Raw genomic sequence first — 8,761 nt, 5'->3', positions numbered from 1 at the left:
GAGGAGAGGAGAGGAGATTTCAGTTGGAAGGAAGAGAGAAGATATTTCAGTTGGAAGGAACCTACAACGATCATCTAGTCCAGCTGCATCCTGTGCCCTTGGAGCTATATTATTGAATAATCACTTTCTGAGTAAAGTGGAAAAAGTTCTTGTGAAATCTCTAATTTGTCAGTCGTTCAGGCAAAAAGCAACTCTGGGCCACGCACTTCCTAGATGCAAAGTGCAGTCCTTTTAAAAAGCATTTATCCTGACAGTAACTTCTCTCTCTCCTAGAAGAACCTCTCTGTGTGCTGCTTTCCTCTGGACCATGCTTTCCACACTGTCCCTTCTGTAGCTCTGCCACTTTATCCGTAATTTCTACCTTAGAGCACACTGGCACAGACCACAGCTCCCACCAAAGTCTCTCTGGCATCCAGTAGAGCAGCAACAATTATTCCTCAGATTTCACATAACTCCCATTTTGAATAAATTCCTCGAATGAGACTTTTTTTTTTTTTTTTTTCTTGGCAATGGTAAGTTTTTTTAAACTTGTGGTTGTTTTTCCTTCAGAAGCATGGCATGATGATCCAGACCTTGTCATCCACCGCATCTCCCTCCTCTATTTGTGCTCCACAGCTCCCTACAATGCAGTTTTCTGGTCTTTAATCATATATTTGATCTGCTTGGATTGATCATGCAGGGAGATTTCCCTGCTCACATCTCCTATTTTAATTATCACCAGGAAAACTCACCTCTACTCCTCATGGTGTTTGAGCTGTATATTGCTTCTCCATGGCTTCAGAGACCCAACACCTACATTGTTTCCCTGGTTTGGCTGGGAGACCATCAGTATCAACGGCCCCACTGACAACAACATAATTTTGCATGGAGCTTCCCTAAAATAACAGCGATATTTCAAATAGTGCTTCTCTTTTATCTTCCTCTAGCACAATAACTCAATTCACTCAAGGCAGTAACCAAAACCATGCAGGAAAGGGTTCTCCCTGGGGAAAACTGCATTAAGAAATGATCTTTGGAAAGCCTCACCAAGCTTAAGCAGATGACTTTGAGACAGGAGGGTTTAGTTCTTTCCACGGGGCTTTGAGCATGACGAAAGCAATTCCTGCTCAGATTTCCTGTCAGCAATGCGCTTCGGATCAGGCTGGGGGAGCTGAAGGATGAACAAAGTCATGTTACGTACCCCTGGACAGGCAGCTGATGGAGACAAACATTGCCTGGAGCACATAACAGCAGGGAAAACATCGACCTCAAGAGGGCACGACTTTTTTGGCCGTTGCTACCCAATGACTTGGGTTGACCTGTGATGATGGAAACTTCTCCCACATCCACTTTTCCCAGCAAAAAGCATCTGATGTTATTTTTTCCCAATCTTGTACGTTTCCCAACTCAGGCAGCGAGCGTTTTGTTGAAGAGCTTTGAAGTTGCTGCTTCTGCTGTAGGCCTGAGGCAGCTCAGGTAGTGGAGAGCTTGGCTTCCCACCTACCTCAGCCTGATAAAGTCATTCTCCTCTCCTACCTGGCTGCCATGCATTTTTAAATAGAGCATCAGGATAAGCTTTGAGCAGACATTTAGGAAAACAGGACTGGGCCTTCACACAATTTACGGACTTGGAGAGGGACCATTTAGAAATCACAGAATCACAGCGTGGTTTGGGTTGGAAGGGACCTTAAAGAACATCCAGTTCCAACCCCCCTGCCATCAGCAGGGACACCTTCCACTAGACCAGGTTGCTCAAAGCCTCATCCAACCTGGCCGAGAACACTTCCAGGGAGGAGCAGCCACAGCTTCTCTGGGCAACCTGGGCCAGTGTCTGACCACCCTCACACCAAAGAATTCCTTCCTCACATCTCATCTCAATCTCCCCTCTTCCAGTTTCAAGCCATCACCCCTTGTTGTGTCACTCCCTGCCCTTGGCCAAAGTCCCTCCCCACCCTCCTGGAGCCCGTTCAGGTACTGGGAGGCCACTAGAAGGTCTCCCCGGAGCCTTCTCTTCTCCAGGCTGAACAGCCCCAACTCTCTCAGCCTGTCCTCACAGCAGAGCTGCTCCAGCCCTTGGATCATCCTCGTGGCCTCCTCTGGACTCACTCCAGTAGGTCCATGTCCTTGACCTGTTAGTGGCACTGCATGCTTGTTAATCTCCTCTTGCAGAAGAGGTGCTTTTCTACAGCAAGCTTCCTTAACTATCATCTTGCATCAAGATGATTTCATAACCTACAGTTGAGGCTCAGCCATGACCTGTGTTTACTCCAGACATTGTGCTGCTGTTTGAGATTGCCAGCTCCTGCTTAAAATAATCATCAAGAGCAAGCCCTTACCATGAGGCAAGAGATGGGTGGACAGGCCACCTCGCGGTGATGTGCTATGTCTGGAGGTGATACTTGTGGGGAAGCAGAGACAGGAGATGGTTTGTGGTTTTATACCAGGATGCCAAGAACTTACATTGCTCAGTGAACCCAGGTTGTTCTAGCACTTGGCTGTTAGTTGAGCACAGCCTGGGTGACTCAGATCCAAATCGAAGCTGATGCAATGGCAGGACATAGAGACACAAAGAAGATCTGACTTTTAAGAATACTCTTCCCTCTTCACTTCAGTCCTTCAGCTTTCCCAAGGCAGAGGTCACTGCACTGGATGTTGTTTCTTGTAGCCAGTCTGGCCCCACACCACAGCAAATACCACGGGGGCTGGAGAGGTGTGCTGGAGAGCTGAGAGGGTGATGCTCTCCTACAGAGATGGAGAAGGGTTGCCTATGTTTGGAAGTGTCCTTCCTCCTCCAACCAGGGCTAAGTGGTTTGGGCTGCAAGCCTGTATGGACCTGTAAATTAAACCTGCCTCAGTTCAGTAAGGACTCACAGTATTTCATCACCAACAGCCAATGCAATTGCAAGTACCTGTGTGGAGACCATGTGGTATTGGAGGGGACAACGTTGTGAACCAGGGGGTAGGACATAGAGGACCCAGAGCCAATGTCCAAACTCTGCCACAGGTCACCTACATAATCTGGAATAGCCGCTTCTTCCTTCCTACACCTTCACCTATGTGATCTGGGATGGCCTCTCCTCTTCCCTCCTACACCTCCACTTCCCACCTGTAAAATGGGTACATTGCCCCTCAATGGAGCACTCCCCCTTCTAACACCACGTTTCTCACAAGGCTGCTGAGGAACGTGAAACTGTGAGGACTTTTTTCTGCTCTGAAGGCAGAGAGACTGATAAACCACTTTGATTTCTCATCCCACCGACCATCTCAGCAGCTAACCTGTGTTTCGCTTCCCTCTGAGTTAAGTTTCATCAGCTCCTGAACGGCTCCACTTGCTGGAGAGCTTCTGTACGTTTATCAAACTGCTTTTCTCACTGGAGGATGAGCTGTCGTTTTCTTTAATTACAGCAGTTCATAACGACCTGATTTCTGCTTCCCTAACATCATGCAGTAGTTCTCAGGGGCTATCTGCTCTAAAGCTGAAAGAGATATTAGGGAAGGGAACCCACTATTATGACTAATTAGTCACTCTGCTCCAACATTTCTGTCTCCAGGATGGAGCTGATACCCCTTTTGGTGGTGAGATCCCTAAGAATGGGTGAGAGCCTGTGCAATCCAGCCTGTCAGAGAGCGCATCAAATTAATTATTCTAATAAAACCATAGCAAGAAAGCATCAGAGCTGACAACCCGCTTCTGAGGAAGTAGGGAAATGAAAATCTTGATTTTTCTGTAAAGTTGAAATTTAGAAAATGTAAAGCAGCCAGCAAAACTGGTTCCTTTCACTGCCTGCAGCTGACTCACCGCAGGCAGATGAAAAACATTTATCCCCAGCTCCCAAGGCATGGATTCTCAGGAAAGCCAGAGGGATACAGAATCAAATGAGACAAGGATGCAACTTTTACAGAAGATACATAAAAAACATATTTGTGGATTTTTTTTAACCTCTTATATGAAGGGAACTCGGATAATTTCCCAAGGCATGGATTCTCAGGAAAGCCAGAGTGATACAGAATCAAATGAGACAAGGATGCAGCTTTTACAGAAGATACAAAAAACCCCATATTTGTGGATTTTTTTTAACCTCTTGTATGAAGGGAACTCAGATAATTTCCTTCCTTTCCATCAGAGTGAAGGTGAGAAGCACCTGTGCCCCAACAGCATCAAAGCATCTGAAATGATTCAAGGAGAAAAGGGATCTCGGAGAGACCAGAGCCACATTTAACATGGAGCCATTAACTGGAGCCTGACCTTTTCCCTGGCACACGGTATTCCCCGTGAAGGTTGGGAGTTGCCTCTCAAGGAATTTTCTCCTTTCAAAATGAATTCTCCATATTGGTTGGGTTACGTTAATGGAGTTGCACCTTCATGCTGCATCTCATGGGGAATATTTATTCCAGAAAATCTGATTTTTGGAGAGCAGAACATCTTTGTTTTGCTAACAGACAAGCAGGAGTTACTTGCAGGAATGTCCCCGTACCTTCAGCTACCCCAGGGCCCCACGCTGCTGGAGGCTGCTTGTGACAGACAAAGCTGTCACCTCAAAAAGTCAGGAATTGGCCCAGGCATGGATCCCATCCTGGGATTTAACTTTTCAAGGCAGCCTCCCTGGTCAGATGAATTCTCATCAGCTGCTGGAGCTGCAGAGCCCTCCTTCTTCACCAGGACAGGTGACCACCCCATTCCCAGGGACAGTCAGCCAGGAGGTAGAATAAGACACGTGGGATTCACAGAACAGCCCAGGCTGGAAGGGACCTTGAAAGATCATCTGTTCCAACCTTTTGCAGGAAGAGGAGCCTAGATGAGGTTATCTAGCACCCTGCCCATAGAATTATAGAATGGTTTTGGTTGGAAAAGACCTTTAAGATCATTGAGTCCAACTGTAAACCCAACACTGCCAAGTCCACCTCTAAACCATGTCCCTGAGCACCACTACATGTCTTTTAAATACCTCCAGGGATGATGACTCCACCACTTACCTGGGCAACCTGTTCCAATGCTTGGCAACCTTTTTGGTGAAGAAATGCTTCCTCATATCCAATCTAAACCTCCCTGGTGAAGAGGCTGTTTCCTCTTGTCCTGTCATTTGTTATTTGGGAGAAAAGAACAACCCCCACCTCGCTGCAACCTCCTTTCAGGTAGCTGCAGAGAGTGAGAAGGTCTGAGCCTCCTTTTCTCCAGACTAAACCCCAGTTTCCTCAGCAGCTCCTCCTAAAACATGTGTTCCAGACCCTTCACCAGCTTTGCTGCTCTCCAGTCACATCCTGAAAACCTCCAACAATGGGGACTCCACCACATCCCTGGGGAGGTTGTTCCTGTGATTGACTGTTGTCACTGTAAAAAAAGTCTGCATGTAAAGATAAAACCTCTCCTGGTACAACTTGCACCCATTACTCCTTGTCTTCTCCACAACTCCTTCTGAAGAGTGAGCCTCCATACTCTTTGTAGCCACCTTTTAAGTACTGGAATATTGTGATAAGGTCCACCCTGAACCTTCTGCTCTCCAAGCAGAAGAGACCCAACGCCTTCAGTCTTTCCTCATAGGGTAGTTTCTTCCAAGTGGGAATGAGCAGACAATGGAAAATGCAATGTGAGCAGAAAGCCAGGGAGATGGGCTGCAAGGGGGACTTAGGGGTTACAAACCCACCTCCTTGCAGCAAACAAGAACCTGGGGCACCTGAAACCAGACAATGCACTCACGGGGAGACACAGCCCAGCAAGCGTGGTCCGTTCCCCGGCAGATGCTGCATTTCTGGCCTGACCTCCAACCCTCCCCTCATCCCCAGGTGCTGGCTCAGGTCTTGGCCGCACCGCGGGTGTCACGCACGGCTCAGCGCACTCGTGCTGGCGGGGAACGGAAGAGGCGCAGGGAGCGATGCCTTCTGACACACCTGCCAGCTTGGCACCTCCTTTCTTTCCCTTTTTATTTATTTATTTATTTTTAATCAAACCCTCCTGGAGACTTTAACATTTGTCCACACTTCTCATGATGTCCTTCAGCCAAATCTCAATTTAAAATGATGTTGCTTTAAACCAAACCAAACCAAATCAAACCAAAAGGTTAGCAGCAAAGCTTTTGGAGGAGAAAAGGTTTATCACACCAGGGAAAGTGTCACAGCTTCACTATCTGAGAAATACCAATTTCTCTCTTTATTTTTCATGTGCTGATCGTATGATTCTACATTTTCATGGAAGAAAAAAATAAGCAGTAACTAAAATTAACAGCACTACTTACCTGCCCTGTATTCAGCTGCGGAGACACCAGCTCCTTTTGCAAAGGGAACTCTGCATTCAACAGGCAAATGAAAGAAAATAGCTCTGAAATACTAGAGAGATTTTTAATGGAAGGAAGACACAATCTATGGACCTGTGGAGAGCAACCCCGGCAAGAGATGCAGATACCAAAGTTGGGGTGATGTTTTTACTTCAGATAATGTCTTTCAAATTTCCTTTATGGTGCTTTTAAAAGTCAACACTGCACAGCTGCACCATCTCGTGGTGTGACCCAGCCCTGCATGGCCCAAGCCTTTAAAACCCTCTTTATTTACATAAAACCTTGATCATGGTTGTATAAAAGCCAAATGCACCCACAGCCAGACCACGCTGCAGTGCAGTCCAGCACCACAAAACCACCCCTGACCTACCCCAGCTCCCATCCCATCTGCCTGCTCATCTTCTCTGGATGCAACAGTCCAACCATTTCCAACCAAAACCGTCATCATCCCAAGTTATTTGTTCACATCCATCCAGTTATTATTTCAAGATCTATTCAGGAGATTAGAGATGACGACTGGTGAACTATTATTCATCTGAAGCTGCTTTTACTGAATCACTAAAATGTGTTACAGAGGATTCAGATGAGATCAAAGCTCCACTCGCTATTTAGAGAGAATATTAAAAGGAAGACTAAAGGTCACAGAGCTACGTACCCCATGATGCAAAGCCAAGGGTAGGACCTGCACATGCCCAGTCTTAGCCCAACTCTTACACAGCACATGGCCTCACTAAACTAGGAATGGGCTCAGGTCTCAAAAAAATCTTCTTCTCTTCTCCTCATTTGCTCAATGCATTTGCTCATGAAGGGACAAAATGACCCAAGAAAGCAGAAATTATTCTCCAAAATTTCAGGTGCATAAAAATGTGACATGTATCTACGGTTCTCAACCTCTCATGGTATGGCATGTAGCAACCAGGACATTAGGTAGAGATTAGAAAACAATGCTAAAAACATTTATAAAAACGATATTTCCAATGAAAAACACACCTGAGTGTCAGAATTTCATATTTCTCTGGGCTAATCTACTAGCATGTGCTTAATTTACACCAGCCTTCTTCAGCATGATACTACTCTCTGAACACCGAACTCTGAGATGCGTGCCAGGTGAAAACAGCTTCACGTGGTCACCTTGATCTGATTCAAGTCAAGTAAAAGGCAGCTCCCCCAGTTCTCTCCAGTTCCCTCAGGGTATAAACGCTGTTTTGACTGTAGACTGGTTGTCACTGGTTAACCCAAGACCAGTATCAGGTCACGTGCTCAAAAGCACCGATGGCTGTATTCATGACAGGCACTGCCAAATGCTGCAGAGACAGATGCCACTAGAGCCTGGGACAAAACACAGTGAACGTGTCTCCTGATCCATGCTCAGGTCACCCCTTACCTGCAGAAACCTTGGGCAGCCAAGTGAGGAACCGACCTTCTGCTTCACGGGGTGCCCTGGAACACAGGATGAGGGATGCTGCATGAAGGAACTGAAACTGGGATGTATGGGAAGCCCACCTGGTCAGCATCACCCATGTTCTCCCAGCACCTTATCCCCTCCTGAATCCAAGATCTTGCTTCTTTCTCATCTTCACCTTATGTACAGGTTTTGGTGACTTCAGAAGCAGCAAGATTGTTTAATTCAAGTAATACAATCATAGAATGGTTTGGGTTGGAAGGACCTTCAAAGCTCATCTAGTCCAATGCCCCTGCAGTGAACAGGGACATCTTCAACCAGATCAGGTTTCAGCAGGTTAACAAAAGAATAGGAACTGAAGCTACCTGCCAAATATGCTGCTAGAGGAAGAAGCCCTTGATGCTGAGCAGCCAAGGCTTTCATCTTTAATAAAGCCCAGCAAGTCCAAAGAGCTGGGACAGGAACAGAACAACTTTCTGGCCTGATTCTATCAAGTCTTTGCTTTTCCCTCCAATATTTCCCCCAAGGAGAATGACATGTGGAGAGGGTAAGGGGGATTTCTAGGAGTGGACCTCAATTATATGCATTATCAGACATGAAGAGGATGAAAAAAATAACACATAGTTTATTGTCAAACTGAATCAAAGCATGGAGAAAAAAAAAAGAAAAATCACAGAGTTACACCATGAAGAAATTTTTTATCACAAAAGCTCATTAAAATCTGACAAAGAAAACAACCCATTGTCAAGCCAGCGACTCCTCCAACAACCCTCAGACTCTTCGAGTGCAACATTTATTGAAGTGCTGGGAATTCATAGGGGGTATACGTGGCATTTCTGTGAACAAACCGATCAAATCATCAGGAAGAACAGTGGTTCTCAGAGGGGGTGACATGTTTCTGGCTTAACGGTGACTCCTCTGTTCACCTTCAGGTAGCTACAGCCTTGTCCTTGCTGGAGTCCAGCCCGAGATGACAGCAACATCTGATGGGAGTGCTTCATTTCTTTGTCCAGCATTTTCCTGCAATGTCCATCCTGATGAAACGTGTCTACATCACTAAATTAAAAGGTGGTGGCAAAATTAAATGCTGCCAATCAGACAGAGAAGAGCG

The sequence above is a fragment of the Antrostomus carolinensis genome, unplaced genomic scaffold, assembly GCF_000700745.2.
Source record: "Antrostomus carolinensis isolate BGI_N321 unplaced genomic scaffold, ASM70074v2 scaffold5048, whole genome shotgun sequence".
NCBI classification, from domain to species: domain Eukaryota; kingdom Metazoa; phylum Chordata; class Aves; order Caprimulgiformes; family Caprimulgidae; genus Antrostomus; species Antrostomus carolinensis.
Note: the sequence above shows the minus strand (reverse complement) of the source record.